General features: G+C 43.9%; 1 protein-coding gene across 2 annotated transcripts in view; it reads right to left on the bottom strand.

Moving 5' to 3' along the window:
* The window catches only part of ATF6 (activating transcription factor 6), a 1839477-nt gene that overhangs the window by 1128698 nt on the left and 693592 nt on the right, over window positions 1–17187 (bottom strand). The gene's annotated exons all lie outside the window — the stretch shown is intronic.

Below are 17187 nucleotides of genomic sequence, written 5' to 3'. Positions count from 1 at the left end.
TGGGGTAAAGAATTATGGCAGGAAATTTATGAATTACTTCCTCAAAGCAATGTGACAGTTTTTCATGTTGATGCTCATATGCCTATTGACTCACTTGACAAGTTATTTAATAACATTGCAGATGAGAAATCTAAAATTTCTGAGGCAGTGGTGGACCAACAAAATTCTGATTTGGCAGGATTGGCGAAATGGGCCCACCAAAAAGCAGGACATTTTGGAGAGAAAATCACTAGCAGGTGGGCTACTGAAAGAGGCATTCATATTCCCCTTGATTTGATTAAAACAGCAATACTTCATTGCCCTATATGTCAACATTCTCGACAAAGAGAGGTGCCCCGAATAGTGAAAGGTCAGTTACACCGAGGTAAATCCCCGCACAAATTTGGCAGATCGACTATATCGGTCCTCTGCCTATGAGTAAAAATTGCCAATATGTCTGTACAGTTGTTGACACTTATAGCGGTTTCTTAATCGATTTTCCATGCAAGAGAGCTACTCAAATTAATACGATGAAGACACTAGATTTGATTACATCATATTATGGTACTTCACTTCAGGTACAGTCTGACAATGCATCACATTTCAAAGGAAGATTGGTACAAAATTATTGTGCAGAAAACAACATTGATTGGGTGTTTCACATACCTTATTACCCACAGGCTGCAGGTTTGATTGAGAGGATGAATGGGTTGTTAAAAGACCAATTGTGCAAATTGTCGGATGGTACCTTAAAGAACTGGAGAGATCATTTATCAGATGCTTTATTGATTTTAAATAACAGACCTTATTTGTATGCAAATTCTCCTCTGATGCCTTTGTTTCCTCCTGTTGTTGATGTTCAGCCTAATTCAATTAAAAGTACAGTTTCCTATTCGGAAATCACTCCCGGAGCTTTGGCTCCACGTAGAGCTACCCCTGGGTCCGCAGGCTTAGACCTGCATTCTTTGAAAACGATTGTTCTAAAAATTAACAGAATTGTTATAATTGAAACAGGAATTGGTGTTCAAATACCAGCAGAACATTTTGGATTGATTGCCCCGAGATCTGGTTTGGCTTTAAAAGGCATCCAGGTGCTTGGTGGGGTGATTGATAGCGATTACCAAGGAGAAATAAAAGTCATCCTGTTGAATAGTGGCGATCCTGAAATAATGATTCAAGAAACTGATCGAATCACTCAATTGGTCATTATGCCTGTTTTCAGTGGTGCGATTCAAAAGGGCACTGCTCCAACTCTGTTAACAATGCGTGGAACTAGTGGATTTGGTTCAACTGATAATCCTGGAGCTAGAGTGTGGGTACAGTCGCCGAATAATCCCCCTGAACAGGCCGAAATTAGAGCAACAGGATCTGACAACACAATACTAGTGATGAGGCCAGGGCAGGAAATCTGGGATGTAGTCCCAGCTGACAAATGTTATCTGCGAGAATAAGTAATGCCTTTTCTTTTTGAAATACAGATCATTGCATGGATTGCTGCTGCCGGATGTGTCGTCGTTGGACTCCCTTTGGTCTACTGCGCCGAGATTCAACAGAACGCTCAGGACCGGATTAATCATGTGGACAGAGAACGTCGTTCCATTGCTTCGTGGGACATCACTACTAACTTTTGGACGCATCTAGCATGAAATATTATTAACTCTACTCACTTTTGTTTAGCATCTATGAGATCTGTTAATGACTTCCTCACAACGTGCCTTGTGGCTGTCCCAATCTCGACAGCCTCCCTTCTACATGTTTTCAATGTATCTGAAGTTTATCCTACGTTTATTCATTCAGATTTTTCGGCATATTATTATTGTGTTTCATGTACTGTTCTGAGTGAACCAGAACCCCCATTAACTTTTCAAATTTTGACATACAATATCACGGAAAGTGACATTTGTTACAACATGACTTGCGATCGTAGATACATAGGCAAATGTGCCCAACTACGATTAGAACATTCTAATTCAATTTCTACTCATGAGAAAATCGTATGTGTTACCAGGACTCCTGCCGCGTGCACTTCAGTCCAAAATAATATGAGCTGCAAACGTTTTATAATGACTGCAAGCCATTATTATCATGTGTTATTACCGTCCGGATGGCTATTTTCCTGTGGCAATGTGTCCTGGTCCTATATTCCAGCAAATATCTCTGGAGGTCCATGTGCTTTAACACGATTAAGCCTTTTGATGTTTTCCTCCGATGAGGTTGCATCATCCCGCATAGCGCGTGATGCACCTCTACTTTCAAGAGACTGTGATTCTTCCTTACATTTATATTCTAAATCTGAATATCTTAGTTTAGCTATTTCTATTATTGGTGTTCCTGCACTATCTGTTTATAATGCTAAAACTATAGGCAAACTTGCCTGCTGGATGGTGAAATCCCTAAACAGTACTACTGCAATTTTAACCGATTTATTATTAGATGCTCAAGGCGAGCGCCGTGCTATTTTACAGAATAGAGCTGCAATAGATTATTTACTATTAAAACATGACCATGGCTGTTCAGATTTTGAGGGCCTATGTTGTTTTAACCTATCAGATCATTCCAAATCCATTAGGTCCCATCTTAATAAATTACATAAGCTGACACAAGAAGTGAGGGAACATTTAGATGTAGGGTGCTTTGATTGGCTTTTTAATTGGCTGCCAGATTTACATTTTTTATGCCAGGTATTAGGTGGAATTTTCTTAGCAGTTAGTTTCTTAATTCTTATTTGTTGTTGTATTCAGTGTATACCATCCTTTTTCCGTATGTTCCGTCCACGAGTTATGGCTAGATCTTTTAGTCTTGTTTCTTATTATTCTTCAAATGATATACATCCTGTTTGAGTTCCCCTTTTTGTCTTAATTTTTGACTTTCGATGTTAGTACATTTAGTCAGGAGTGGAATGTAGCGACAGGGTAATTTTAGTCTATTTTCAGACTGGTGGTGACTATAATCCACTACCATCTCAGTCCTAGTTGCAGTTGCGTTCATTTGTAGGGCTTAACTATGCGCTTTGACAGGGTTTAGTGCCTTTTTCCATTTTCTTGGGCCTACATGCCCGAAAGCTAGAGAGAAGCCATTTTGTAATTCTGCCTCGACTGTCCGAGGCGCTTGCAGGGTAAAGGTAGTGTTTAGAATTTAGCCTGTTATTCGCTAGTGAGGAACCGGTCAAGACTGGCCCTTATCAAAGGAATGTGTTTGTCTCCCCGGCTCTAGACGCAATACGCAGGTGGCCACTGTGGAAGGCGAAGGGGGCCGGGGACTGGTACAGGAATTTGGTGGGAATCGGCCTAGTACCGGAATTTTCCATAGAGAAAGAGAGCTCTATATTATCAAGGAGAAGAGCAGAGAGACCGAGAGAAAGTAACGTGTGAAGTAGACAGAAGAAGTTGGTCCGAAGGCTGGTGCAGAGAGATTGATACCATCTGCTAATTGAAATCCTGAAACGAAGAAGGAAAGTGACTAAGGGTCCTGTAGTGACATCATACAGGAGTGGCAGAGACTGAGTCCAGAAGAGGGCTAGAGTATTTCGGAACCATGGCAGCGTAGATGAGGTCTAGCGGTGCAGACGTGTATTCGTGAGCCATAGAAGGAGAGCAGAATCCCGAGACAAAGCAAGAGAGGGAGAGAGGGATCAGCTCCGCTGCTGAGATGGAAAGACACACGTCTAAGGTGAGGCGTTCTGAGGTTAGTGTAGAACATATTTAAGCATTCATTCTTATTTCCTTTTTAGGTTACAGGTAGCGACTAACTTAACTCATGTTTCTTTTGCTCTTTCTGCTATGCTGAATTGTAGAATAAAGATTTAATGTTAAATATCTTTGAATGTTGTTTTTATGAATGGGATTAGCCTTTCCTTTTAACCAGGTGCTGACATACAGAAGGATGGGAAATGCCCTTCTGAAAAGGTAACTGATGATGCAGGGAGAGTGTGAACTTCATTTAGGAAGTAACTTTTAAAGGGTAATCCCCATTAGTGTAGATCGTCGGGTGACGTTAAAGATATCGTCGGGTGTCAGGACTCCAAGTAATTTACCTTTTGTCTTCTCGATTCTTGCACAGGAGCAGAGATGCTAGTACCCAAATCCCCTAAGACAATGCCAGCAGGTCTATTACAGAACCTCCCTACATTATCTCCAGGGAAGGAGGAATTGGATAAAATAATAAACAGAGAAGAGACTTGTCCGGACTTGTTTCCTCAGACTACTTCTTTCTGTGCTGTCTGCATACCAGGAAACCTAGAAAATTAACACACCATTAATTCCCTACTCTCCTTAACTCTAGCCTTACTAATTCTACAGAGAAAAGGGGCTCACCCACCCTTATGTCTCTGGACCTGGCTTCTCTTCTTTTAGCAGTTTATGTCTGCTCTCTCCTAATTAGTTGTCACTATATTAGTTCAAGAAATAAACAAATTCATTATTGCCTTCCTATTGCTACACTGTTGGCCAAACTTATTATTTCGATCTTAATTAGCACTTACTTCACTAACTAGATGAAAGTTCCTTGTATTGGGGTTTCAGATGATTGTTGTAGTTATTCGATATTGCTCTTTACTGAACCTTTCTTCCTTTCTTGCCTTAACAGGAGTTCCTCATCTACTGTCAAGGTTCAGGCTTGTGTAAGCATGACATTCTGTTCCTTGTCTTTAGCGAGGCTTAGTCTCATTAGCATGCAATCAACAGTCTTTCACTCTCTCTTATTCTTTTCCAGAAAAAACTATTGACAGTGATATCTCTCTGCAGTCAACATTGTGAGAGAAATTCGATTATCTATCTCTCCAATTTGACCAAAAACGAGTAGACTTCACTTAGCTTCGTATGTGCTTGAAAACTTCTTCGAGTTTTGGATTCTCTCCTCAGCCGAGGGTAACAACTCTTGACTTTTCTCCGACGACGTCAGGAACTTCTGTCTTTCTCTTCAGTTGAGGTCGGTAACTTGCTTTTATCTCAGACGACTTTGGACTAACACTATGGACTTAAGGGGCCGAGTCACGCGCTTGAATTATTGCGCCGTGACACGCTAAGAACTTCCTCTACACTCGCGCTAAATACGAGTGGAGTACTTCAACAATTTTAAACTAAGGAAATAGTTTTCTTCAGAGCTAGTGACTTAGGTCCTCTCCAGACTATAGCTCTAGTGAAGTGCATAGTCTCTTGCGCTCGCACGCTGCTCATTGCCTTCAGTGTCCGCAATGACGTAAAGACTAGAACTCCGACCTCAATTCCTCATGGCCACTGTGGCGGCCATCTTGTCTCTCCAGTTTCGGACTGTCTCTGTCCATGTAATGCGGACAGGAATAGATTGATTAGGTTGGATCAATACGGAGCCACATGTTTGAGAATCTGATTTTTGGGTCCTGACAGTACCCCCCAACAAGGCAGGCTCCTCCCTTCTGGGTTTGTGAGGGAAATGTCGATGAAAAGATTGAATCAGCCGGGGAGCATGAACATCCTCTTCTAATTCCCATGACCGTTCCTCAGGTCCATAACCTTTCCAGTCGATGAAGTAGTATAATTTTCCTCTGGATTTCTTAGAATCGAGAATTTCCTTTACTTCGAACTCAGTTCCTGTCTCGAACTGGATCGGCTTAGGGGGTGATTGAGTTCTCAGATCTGTGGGTGCCTTTTTGAGCAAAGATACATGAAAGACTGGATGAATCTTCATTTTGGAAGGCAGTGTTAGTCGGTAGGTGACCTGATTGACTTGTTTCTCAACTGGGTATGGGCCAATAAAACGAGGTTGAAACTTCCAATTTCCTTTCAGTCTCAAATGTTTTGTACTCAGCCAAACTTTTTCTTCAAGTGCCAATGGAGGCCCTGCACGTCTCTTGTGATCTGCATAAACCTTATATCTTTCCTTGGCTATTCTTAAATTTTCTACCGCCTTCTGCTGAATGTGGTTCAAATGCGAAACGACTTCCTTGACCGCAGGAACTGCTATCTCCATTTGTCGAATAGTCGCATTTGGATGTCTGCCATAATTCAAGAAGAAGGGGGAGAACCCTGTTGAACTATTCTTGGCATTATTATGGGAGAATTCTGCTGACCACAAATAGTCTGACCAGTTTGCTTCCTCCTTCAGGAGGAATAGCCAAAGGTATTGTTCTAACTCTTGGTTCACCCTCTCACTCTGTCCATCAGTTTCTGGATAATAACTAGTGGAGAACCTAACTTCAGTTCCTAACCCTTTCATAAAGGCCCTCCAGAAGTGGGACACAAACTGGGAACCTCTATCTGAGATGACCACTTTGGGTATACCATGGATTCTGACGATCTGGGAACTGAAATGGCCTGCTAACTGCTTGGCAGAAGGTAGTCCCCTTAAGGCTGTAAAATGGGCCATCTTAGAAAATGCATCGACCACCACTAAGATTGTATCAAAACCCCTGCTCAAAGGTAAATCAGTGATGAGATCTAGTGTAACTGTGTGGCACGGGTAGGGGGGGGGGTAGGCAAGGGTTGTAACAATCCTTTAGCTGCTTGTCGTTCCCTGCGCGCAGATTTCACAGGCCTTAACATAACTCTCAATATCCGCCGACATCCGAGGCCACCAGTAGTGCCTCTTGATTAACTCCTCTGTTTTGTTCTCTGCCTTGTGACCAGCTAACTTGTCATTGTGACACTCGCGCAACACTTGTTGCTGAAGTTCAGCCGTTGGTACATACAAGGCATCTCCGTGATATGGCATGTAATGAATGATAGTTCTGTGTGGTTCTTCTTTTACCCAGTTCTGCATAGCCTCTGGACTCATGTTCTCAGCAATGGCCTTTTGCATATTGATTGAGACCGTGGCTCCAATAAACCTTGTTTCAGGAATGATTGGTTGAATATCTGTAACTGTTCTCTGAGATTCTGTGCCTAGTCTTGAGAGTGCATCTGCCTTTCCATTTTGTGCTCCAGGGCGAAAGGTTATCATGAAGTCATAATCCGCAAAGTACAAGGACCATCTAAGTTGTCTTGGTGTGAGTGTTCAGGCGGATTTTAAGAATTTCAGGTTGCAATGGTCAGTAAACACCGTTACTTGATGTTGAGTTCCCATCAAGTAGTGTCGCCACTCCTTAAAGGCATCCTTAATGGCCAGTAACTCCTTTTCTGTAATGGTATAGTTGATCTCAGCTTGGGTCAGTTTCCTGGATCGATAAGCTACTGGGTGTAGCTGACCCGTGGTCTTGTGGCGCTGAGACAGAACGCCTCCTAAAGCTTGATCCGATGCATCAGTCTCTACGTAGAATGGTTCAGACGAGTTAGCATGGAGCAGCACAGGTGCAGTAGTGAAATCTATCTTCAAGGATTGGAAGGCCTCCTCTGATTCCTTTAACCACTCAAATTTAATTCCTTTCTTTAGAAACTTGGTGAGGGGAAGGATTTTTTTGGAAAACTCACTAATGAATCTTCGGTAAAAATTAGCGAACCAGATGAAACTTTGGACTTCTTTTACACTCGTCAGTGATTTCCAAGTTGTCACCGCCTCCACCTTTCGAGGATCCATCAAAATGCCAGATGGTGAAAGAACAAATCCCAAAAATTCTACCTGAGAAACATCAAAGGCGCATTTTTCCAGTTTTACGAACAATTTATTCTCTTGCAGTCTTCTCAAAACTCCTTTCACCTGCTCATGGTGTTTTGTCACAACGGGTGAATAAATCAAGATATCGTCAATGGCACAATGATCTATAAACTCCTTCAGGACATCATTAATAAAATGCTGGAATGCAGCTGGGGCATTACACAATCCATATGGCATTACTTGGTATTCAAATAGCCCGAATCTAGTCCGAAAGGCCGTCTTCCACTCGTCTCCTTCACGCATTCGGACTAGATGGTAGGCCCCTCTTAGATCTAACTTTGTGTAGATTTGGGCTCCCTTTACTCGGTCCAGTAGGACCGGAATCAATGGTAAGGGATACCTATTTTTCTTTGTTATCCTGTTAATGGCTCTATAATCGATACACGTCCTTAATTCCCCTTCCTTCTTTGGCACGAAAAACAAAGGCAATGAGACGGGTAACTGCGATGGTCGGATGAAACCATTTGCTAGATATTTGTCCAGGTATTCTTTCAAATGTTGATGTTCCTTCTCTGTCAATGCGTAAACACGACTGCATGGCAAGTTTGCTCCTGGCTCCAAATCTATCTTGCAGTCATAAACTCGATGCGGAGGTAGGTGTTCTGCGTCCACTTCGTTAAATACATTCTCAAATTACTTATGCTCCTCCGGAATTTTGTACGTATCAATTGCACACATCGAATGCTCCACAGAACACAAGGAGAGAGCTGGGTTACTCTCCACACCTGTAGTTTTTGGATCAAAACAATTTTCACGACAATAGTTTGAATCCATTACAACTGTCCTGGAGCTCCAGTTAATCGTGGGATTATGCTCTGTGAGCCACGGCAGCCCAAGAATTAGTTGGAACTGAGGGGCATCAATTAAATTGAACTGAATTTGTTCTTGGTGCCCGTCATTGAAAACCAATTAAATTAGCTCAGTATGACTCACGATGGGGCCAGACGAAAGATTAGTTCCATCTACTGCTCGGACCGGTTCACTCTTCGCTTTCCTGATAGCTTGGATGCCCACCTTTTCCGCAAATTGCAAGTCACAGAAATTTCCTGTCGCCCCTGAGTCTATCATGACTGATACTTCAGTTAAGGTCGTCGATCCGAATTTAACCTTCATTGACAGGATTAAATGTGGAGCCGCAGATTGCAATGTATTCGCCACTCGATGTTCATTTGGAGTTATTTCTGAAATTGCACCCACCCGTTCAACTCCGTCCACAGGTGGTGCTGTTAGTTTTCCTTCGGCTTAAAGGTTCCTTTAGGCTTCTTTGGACAGTTTCGGACGAAATGTCCACCAGATCCACAGTACATGCATAAGTTATTTGTTCTTCTCTTATCCTTCTCTTTTTTTGTCAACGGTCCCTGACGGTTCCAATTTGCATTGGTTCGGTACCCTGTGTCGCCTCTATGGTTCTTGTGCCTTCTGACCGGGCTCTGTCGAATCTTGGAACGATTGCTCGAAAATCCTTCTTCTTTTCTCCTCTTCGCTCTCCCTGACGGAAATCTATTTCAAGAACCAAGTCGATGAGGGCTGAGATCTCGGTGGGTCGGATTGGAATTTGGGCCAACGTGTCTTTTAGTTCATCTCTCAGCCCGCCGTAGATAACTGCCGCTCGTTTGCTTTCGGGCCAATCGGTCTCCACTACCAACTTGTTGAACTGGGCCAGGAATGCTATTGGGTCTCGGTTACCTTGTCGCAAATCAAGCAGTTCATTATCCACCACTTGAGAAATCCTATGACGATCAATGTACGAAGAAACTCTTGTTTAAAATTTTCAAAGTTCCTTAACAAAGGATCTTCTCGGGAGACTAGAGGCATGGACCAGGCGGCCGCATCTCCGCTAAGGTACGAGAGTATGAAGGACACCTTAGACTGAGCGTCAGGGAAAATGGAAGGACGGCACAGGAAATGTAGAGAGCATTGCGAGAGGAATATCTGCGCTTTCTGCGGATCCCCATTAAACCTTTCTAGAGCTGCTAAGGGTATAACTGGGGACAGGGAATGTATGACTTGTGTGGTTGACCTATTGGTAGACTAATACCGGATTCATGGCCTCTCTCTCTAAACTACTAGACTGATGTAATCTCAAGGCCAACTCAGCTGTTTCCTTTCTGGCGCTCACTACCTCCAGCCTTAGATTTCGGTTTTCCTCCCTGACCGCTCCCAGTTCCTTATGAATAGCATCTAAGATGGTTCCTAAAGATTGGACATCAATTCCTTCTCCCATCTCTGCTCGGTGCGAAATAAACTTGGGCACTTCACTATGTCAGGACTCCAAGTAATTTACCTTTTGTCTTCTCGATTCTTGCACAGGAGTGGAAATGCTAGTACCCAAATCCCCTAAGACAATGCCAGCAGGTCTATTACAGAACCTCCCTACATTATCTCCAGGGAAGGGGGAATTGGATAAAATAATAAACAGAGAAGAGACTGGTCCGGACTTGTTTCCTCAGACTACTTCTTTCTGTGCTGTCTGCATACCAGGAAACCTAGAAAATTAACACACCATTAATTCCCTACTCTCCTTAACTCTAGCCTTACTAATTCTACAGAGAAAAGGGGCTCACCCACCCTTATGTCTCTGGACCTGGCTTCTCTTCTTTTAGCTTTTGTATGTCTGCTCTCTTCCAATTAGTTGTCACTATATTAGTTCAAGAAATAAACAAATTCATTATTGCCTTCCTATTGCTACACTGTTGGCCAAACTTATTATTTCGATCTTAATTAGCACTTACTTCACTAACTAGATGAAAGTTCCTTGTATTGGGGTTTCAGATGATTGTTGTAGTTATTCGATATTGCTCTTTACTGAACCTTTTTTCCTTTCTTGCCTTAACAGGAGTTCCTCATCTACTGTCAAGGTTCAGGCTTGTGTAAGCATCAAATTCTGTTCCTTGTCTTTAGCGAGGCTTAGTCTCATTGACATGCAATCAACAGTCTTTCACTCTCTCTTATTCTTTACCAGAAAAAAACTATTTACAGTGATATCTCTCTACAGTCAAAATTGTGAGAGAAATTCGATTATCTATTTCTCCAATTTGACCAAAAACGAGTAGCCTTTACTTAGCTTCGTATGTGCTTGAAAACTTCTTCGAGTTTTTGATTCTCTCCTCAGCCGAGGGTAACAACTCTTGACTTTTCTCCGACGACGTCAGGAACTTCGGTCTTTCTCTTCAGTTGAGGTCGGTAACTTGCTTTTACCTCAGACGACTTTGGACTAAGACTATGGACTTAAGGGGCCGAGTCACGCGCTTGAATTATTGCGCTGTGACACGCTAAGAACTTCCTCTACACTTGCGCTAAATACGAGTGGAGTACTTCAACAATTTTAAACTAAGGAAATAGTTTTCTTCAGAGCTAGTGATGTAGGTATTCTCCAGACTATGGCTCTAGTGAAGTGCGTAGTCTCTAGCGTTCGCGCTGCTCATTGCCTTCAGTGTCCGCAATGACGTAAAGACTAGAACTCCAACCTCAATTCCTCATGGCCACTGTGGCGGCCATCTTGTCTCTCCAGTTTCGGACCGTCTCTGTCTATGTAATGCCGACAGGAATAGATTGATCAGGTCGGATCAATACGGAGCCACATGTTTGAGAATCTGATTTTCGGGTCCTGACATCGGGTGACGTTAAAGAGACCGTCGGGTGACGTTAAAGATATCGTCGGGTGACGTTAAAGATATCGTCGGGTGAAGTTAAAGATATCGTCGGGTGACGTTAAAGAATATAAGATGAGGTAATTATAGGATGAGATATGGAATCCATTAGATGTTAGTGGTATCTTTGACTGTATAGGCTTGTAAATAGCTCTTTTTCACCTTTTCAGGTGAGTATTCTAGATATCATGTATATAGTGGCCTGAGAAGAGTGTGGTTACGTGACGACTGGGTTAGCTACGGTTGGTAGTCTGCTTGGTCTGAGAATCCGGTCGTTACACCGGGCCAAGGGCGGGCCCATTTTAGCCTGTTCGAGCCAGGTGAGGCTGGGCTGGGCCCCCTCTCCAAGCCCTTGGTATCGGGTAGATACATTTGCATGTTGGCTCTGTTATTACTGTCATTTTGGTACTGAGAAAATTCCTGGGTAACATGCCGCTGAGAACTGGCACTGGGAGGAAGGGCGTAGCAACAGGAAGTGTTGCAGGGACCCTTGATCAACTTATTATAAGAGCTTCCTCAGTCCTTGCGCACAAGATTGAGCTGACAGAGCGTTGTCTCTCTATGGACCCAGTTTTTACAAAAAGATCTTCTTTGGGGGCCATTGAACGTGCCTGTACACCGGTTAGACAAGGACAAAGTGACAGAATAACTGCCCCGCAAGAGGAGAATATAGTCACTCAGACCGCTCGGGAACCTGAAACCCCCCAGAGCTGGGAGGTAAATTTAACATTGCAGGAGGATGCAACCCCTGAGGAACTAGAAGTATTAGTTGAGCGTTTGCGGGGGGCAACTAGTAAAAGAAAGCGAGGGGCAGTCCGAATAGGTCCATACCAGAAAGGGAAAAAAGGGAAAAAAGGACGGAAAAGCCCTCAGAAAGAAACCGATGTTGAGGACAATAAAACTAGGGACAATCTGCAGACTATACAAGATAAAGAAACTGCCCTAGAGACGGTGACCTCTGCGGGAAAGGAGGACTCATTCTGGAGAAAGCTGGAGGCTGTTCTTTTAGCTCACTTACAACCACTGGAGGGCAGACTTAAAGCGATTGAATATAGACCAGGGAAGTCAGAAGAGGTGATAAAGGACATTTTAGCAGGTTTAAAGGATAAGCTAATGAGGGGTGACCTTCTGAAAAATATAGGAAGAGGGAATGTAAGAGAGGGAGAAATAGACCTAACCCTCAGTGAAACAGTTAGACCTCCCAATGCAGTAAACACCCCACCGAAGGAAAAAACAGGGGGGGGGGGGGTGGAAGGCAAGAGATTGGACACTGATGAAAACGGTTTGCTGAAGGGCCCTGGTAAGGAAGTGTTGGGAAAGACCAGTGTAAAGAAATTGCAGCCCAATCTAAATCTTCCCCCAGAGTGTGCCCCATACGTCACGGTCTTAATGGGGGTCCCGGAACTGAATGAAGAAGTGGAGGAATCCTATGACCAATTAAAAAACAAAACAGTACATTGGCTAAATTGTAATAGGCCTCTGCCCCAAGAAGCTAGATGTAAGATCTTACACGTAAGGAGGGTAGGCTGGGTGGGAGCTTACTTAAAGCTGGTGACTGCATTGTGGTAAACTTCAATGATCCAAGGGCAGCCCAGCATGTTACTACCACCCAACAGAAAGATATGCATACCAGTATAGAGGTGCAAGACCTAAGTTACTTTTATAAGCCTTATCAGCTCGGGACCACCGGTGGGCAATGGGGAGATTAGGAGGGGTGGAAACAGCAGTCCAACAGAGGGAGGGGCTGGACACATAGAGTTAGGAATGAGAACCCGGCTTATCAACCCAATGGGTTACAGACACTTGAGAGTAGGGAAGCCGGAAAAAAGGGAAGGTTGTGCCATATCACTATATAATAAATATGCTCCACTGACCTGGGGTTCGCACCTTAGCGAAGTGGACTGACTATCCAAGACTACAACAGTGAAGGAAAGGGACCCACAGCTAAGGAAAAATGATAAAGAGATAATAAAGGGAGTGCTCCCAAATATGACACAGGGGGCACATGGCAATATACCCTGAAGGAAAGCAATTGATATTAATATAGCTAATGGACCCACTCTTGTCACAGGTTCTATACCGTTGAGCGAATGGAACACTCTAGAATTACTGTCCTGGATCGTGGCGGGGCTTTCAGCCAAATTTCAAAATACTGAGTGGCTGGAATATGTAAATAAATATAATGTAATTTGTGCCCAAGAAACCTGGGAAGTCGAACCGACTAATTCGAACCTGGAGGGGTATAAAATGTTCGGAATCCCAGCTGTCAGATCCACGGCAGGTAGAGCGAAAAGGGGCCTCCTTTTGTGGGTCCGCCTGACTCTGGAAGGGACCTGGAAAGATCTTAACTGGAAGTCAGACTGTATGTTAGCGTACAGTATAGAACTAAGGATCTTAATCTGATCATAGTAAATTTTTACAATGCGGGTGGTAGTAGAGTGGGGGAGCTGGAGGAAAGACTAGGGACACAGAGAGAGCTGATGAAGGATGCTTCGGCTCCACTGGTTTTACTTGCAGGGGATTTTAATTGTTAATTGTGCCCTCAGTTGATACCTTTCACGGAAAATTGGTCTTCCTGTAATATAGAGGAGGGTGCCCATTTTGACCATACGGCGGAAGGGGCTAAATTCAGCACGATGATAACACATTTTGGGTTGGAACATTCTATGGACCTGTTATCTTTTAAATTCAATAGAGAGGTCAACCCTACATTTAAAGGAAGAGGGTACTGTTCCTACACTAGTGAAATAAGGATGAGAACATCGGTAGTTAGGGAGACGGTCACGGACCAGGGCCAACGTCTAAAATGGGCAAAATTGGACGGAGACAGTTTCTACAAATCATTATAGGTAGAGGGGAAACAGCACATAGAGGTGTGCCTAAACCTAGAGATAAATGGGCCTCCGCTGATCGAGGCATTTGAAGAAATAGGCAGCTAGTAGATAGCCTAATGCACACGACAGGGAGAGGAAAGAAAATAACTAATCCCAAATGGTTTGATGGAGGATGCTCCTTAGCCCAAAGAAGTCTTAGAGCAGCCCTTAAACATAAACCCAGAGATAATTTAAGGGTTATCCACTGTAGATTACAATATAAACAAGAAGTAAAACACCGGAAGAAAGCCCTCCAAATCCAAACGTGGGAAGACTTATGTGAGGCAGCAGAAAGAAGGGATCTTTCCACTTTTTGGTCAATAATCAACAGACCCTGCTTCCAAGACGGAAATAGCCCTAATATAGCTTCAAATGTACTACCCGAACAATGGGTGAAACATTTCGGTGGTCTATATAATAGAGGGACCCTGATGGAAGGTGAACAGGATGACAGTAGGGAGTTTGGCCCAGAGGCGACAGTATTCACACTAAAGGAGATTGAGGGGGGTATTAAGGGCCTCACCCGAAATAAAGCCCCTGGCCCAGATGGGATCCCGCCGGTCCTCTTTCTAAGTAACATAGAATTATGGGGACCGGTATTAACTAGAGTAATAAATGCGGCCATAGTCTCGGGCCCACCCCGCTCATGGTCGACGGCCACAATAGTACCAATATTTAAAAAGGGTAGTAGGGATAGCCCCCAATGTTATAGGCCAATCTTGTTGATTGATGTAACAGCTAAAGTAATGGGTAGGGCCATCCTGAACCGTCTCATGAGTTGGGAAGAGGAAAACCGTATCCTTACAGATGTTCAGTATGGTTTCCGGGCGGGCAGATTCACAATAGACTGGTGTTTAAATTTATATTTATTGGTCACGAAGTAGACAGTAGCTAGTAATGAGAAAGTATATCTAGCTTTCATGGACCTTGCAGCAGTATTCGATTGTGTAAATAGAACAAAGCTGTGGGCCATATTGTCTGGTCTTGGGGTCGATGTTGGTCTCATTAATATCCTGAGAGCCCTTCATCAAAACACAACAGCAAAAGTGAGGTACAACTTGGAGGGAGGTCAAACTGAGTCTTTTAAATGTACGAGTGGGGTCAGGCAAGGATGCATATTGGCACCCTTCCTGTTCTCCATTTATATTAATGGTCCAGAACGTTTTTTAGCCAATTTAAAAGTGGACTCACCAAGAATTGGAAGTAGATTAGTCCCCGTTTTGCTCTACGTGGACGACGCGGTCCTGTTGGCTCGCACACCAATGGGACTGCAGCTTTTGATTGATGGGTTCGTAGAGTTTATGAGCAGTGTAGACTTATCTGCTAATCTGACGAAATCATATGTCATGGAGGTGAGTCCAAAATACTCCGGGGAAAATTTCAACTATAGAATAGGCTCTGCAAGCTTGGCAAAGGTACAGACCTTTTTATATTTTGGCATTTTATTTGACAGGAATCTGAGTTTTAGACCACTGATCGAGGGGCATTGTAATAAGTTAGCAGCTAGCTCAGGAGCTGTAATGAATTTCGTCCGCAGATTGGGTCGATGGTCCCCAGAGCAAATGCTGACTATGTATAACTCGATCACTTCCGCTAAAGTAGCATATGGGGCAGAACTGTGGGGGATGGCAAATGTCACTAAATTACAGATAGAGGAAAACAAATACCTGAGGAGGCTCCTTAAATTTCCCCAAAGCGTATCATCATACATAGCACATGAGGAACTAGGTTGCAAGTATCTGGAGGACAGGGTGAGGAACAGGCCCCTTGTGGCCTGGTTAAAGATATGGAGAAATCAGGAAGCCAACCTGACTCAGCAGATAATTACAGACTGTATGGGTAGGGAGAAAGGAATGTCTATTCCCTGGCTGAAATATGTGAAGGAGGGCCTTGAGAGTATTGACTGTGCTAATCTGTTTTTAAACCCACAGAGTATTACCAAACAGGACCAAGTTAGAGTGAATGAAAGTCTAGGGTCGCACTCCGACTCCACCCACCAGCGGGTGAACCCCAGGAGCATCACGGTGGATACAGTCTTTGTAGCGTGTGCGCTATTTCGAAGATTCGTGTGTTTTAGCAAGGTTGCAGCACCAACTCTGGACACCGGTCTTTCGGAATTATTGTTCCTCATCAGCAGAGTGTAGGATATTCAGGGGTTTGCTGTGCAGGCTGCCAAGTGTTCTCAGGTTGATACCTCTCAAGGCGCGTGGGTGCTTGATCCGAGCTCGTCAGCTCATAGCTCGAAAGAGCCAATTTAACTGAAAGTCTAGGGTCGCACTCCGACTCCACCCACCAGCGGGTGAACCCCAGGAGCATCACAGTAGATGCATGCAGTCTTTGTAGCGAGTGCACTATTTCGAAGATTCGTTGTTTTAGCAAGGTTGCAGCACCAACTCTGGACACCGGTGTTTCAGAATTATTGTTCCTCATCAGCAGAGTGTAGGATATTCAGGGGTTTGCTGTGCAGGCTGCCAAGTGTTCTCAGGTTGATACCTCTCAAGGCGCGTGGGAGCGTGATCTGAGCTTGTCAGCTCATAGCTCGAGGGAGCCAATTTAACTGAAAGTCTAGGGTTGCACTCCGACTCCACCCACCAGCGGGTGAACCCCAGGAGCATCACGGTAGATGCAGTCTTTGTAGCATGTGCGCTATTTCGAAGATTTGTGTGTTTTAGCAAGGTTGCAGCACCAACTCTGGACACCGGTGTTTCGGAATTATTGTTCCTCATCAGCAGAGTGTAGGATATTCAGGCGTTTGCTGTGCAGGCTGCCAAGTGTTCTCAGGTTGATACCTCTCAAGGCGCGTGGGTGCGTGATCCAAGCTCGTCAGCTCATAGCTCGAGTAATCGCTGAAAAAAACCTACACTCTACTGGTGAGGAGCAACAATTCCGAAACACCGGTGTACAGAGTTGGTGCTGCAACTTTGCCTGTTACACGTCCAGAGCTACGAAAGGCGCACACGTCTAAAGACTGCATTTACCATGATGCTCGAGGGTTACACCAGCTGGTGAGGTCAGAAGTGTGCGACCCATGGACTTTTCAAGTTAGAGTGAATGAGATGCTCCTCAAATATACAGCTGTAGCAAGGGCAGTTGATGTGAGAAATAAGCAGTCAGTCCAG

This window comes from Lissotriton vulgaris, chromosome 1_1, assembly GCF_964263255.1.
Source record: "Lissotriton vulgaris chromosome 1_1, aLisVul1.2, whole genome shotgun sequence".
In the NCBI taxonomy this organism is placed as follows: domain Eukaryota; kingdom Metazoa; phylum Chordata; class Amphibia; order Caudata; family Salamandridae; genus Lissotriton; species Lissotriton vulgaris.
This window is presented reverse-complemented; position numbering and strand designations above follow the sequence as displayed.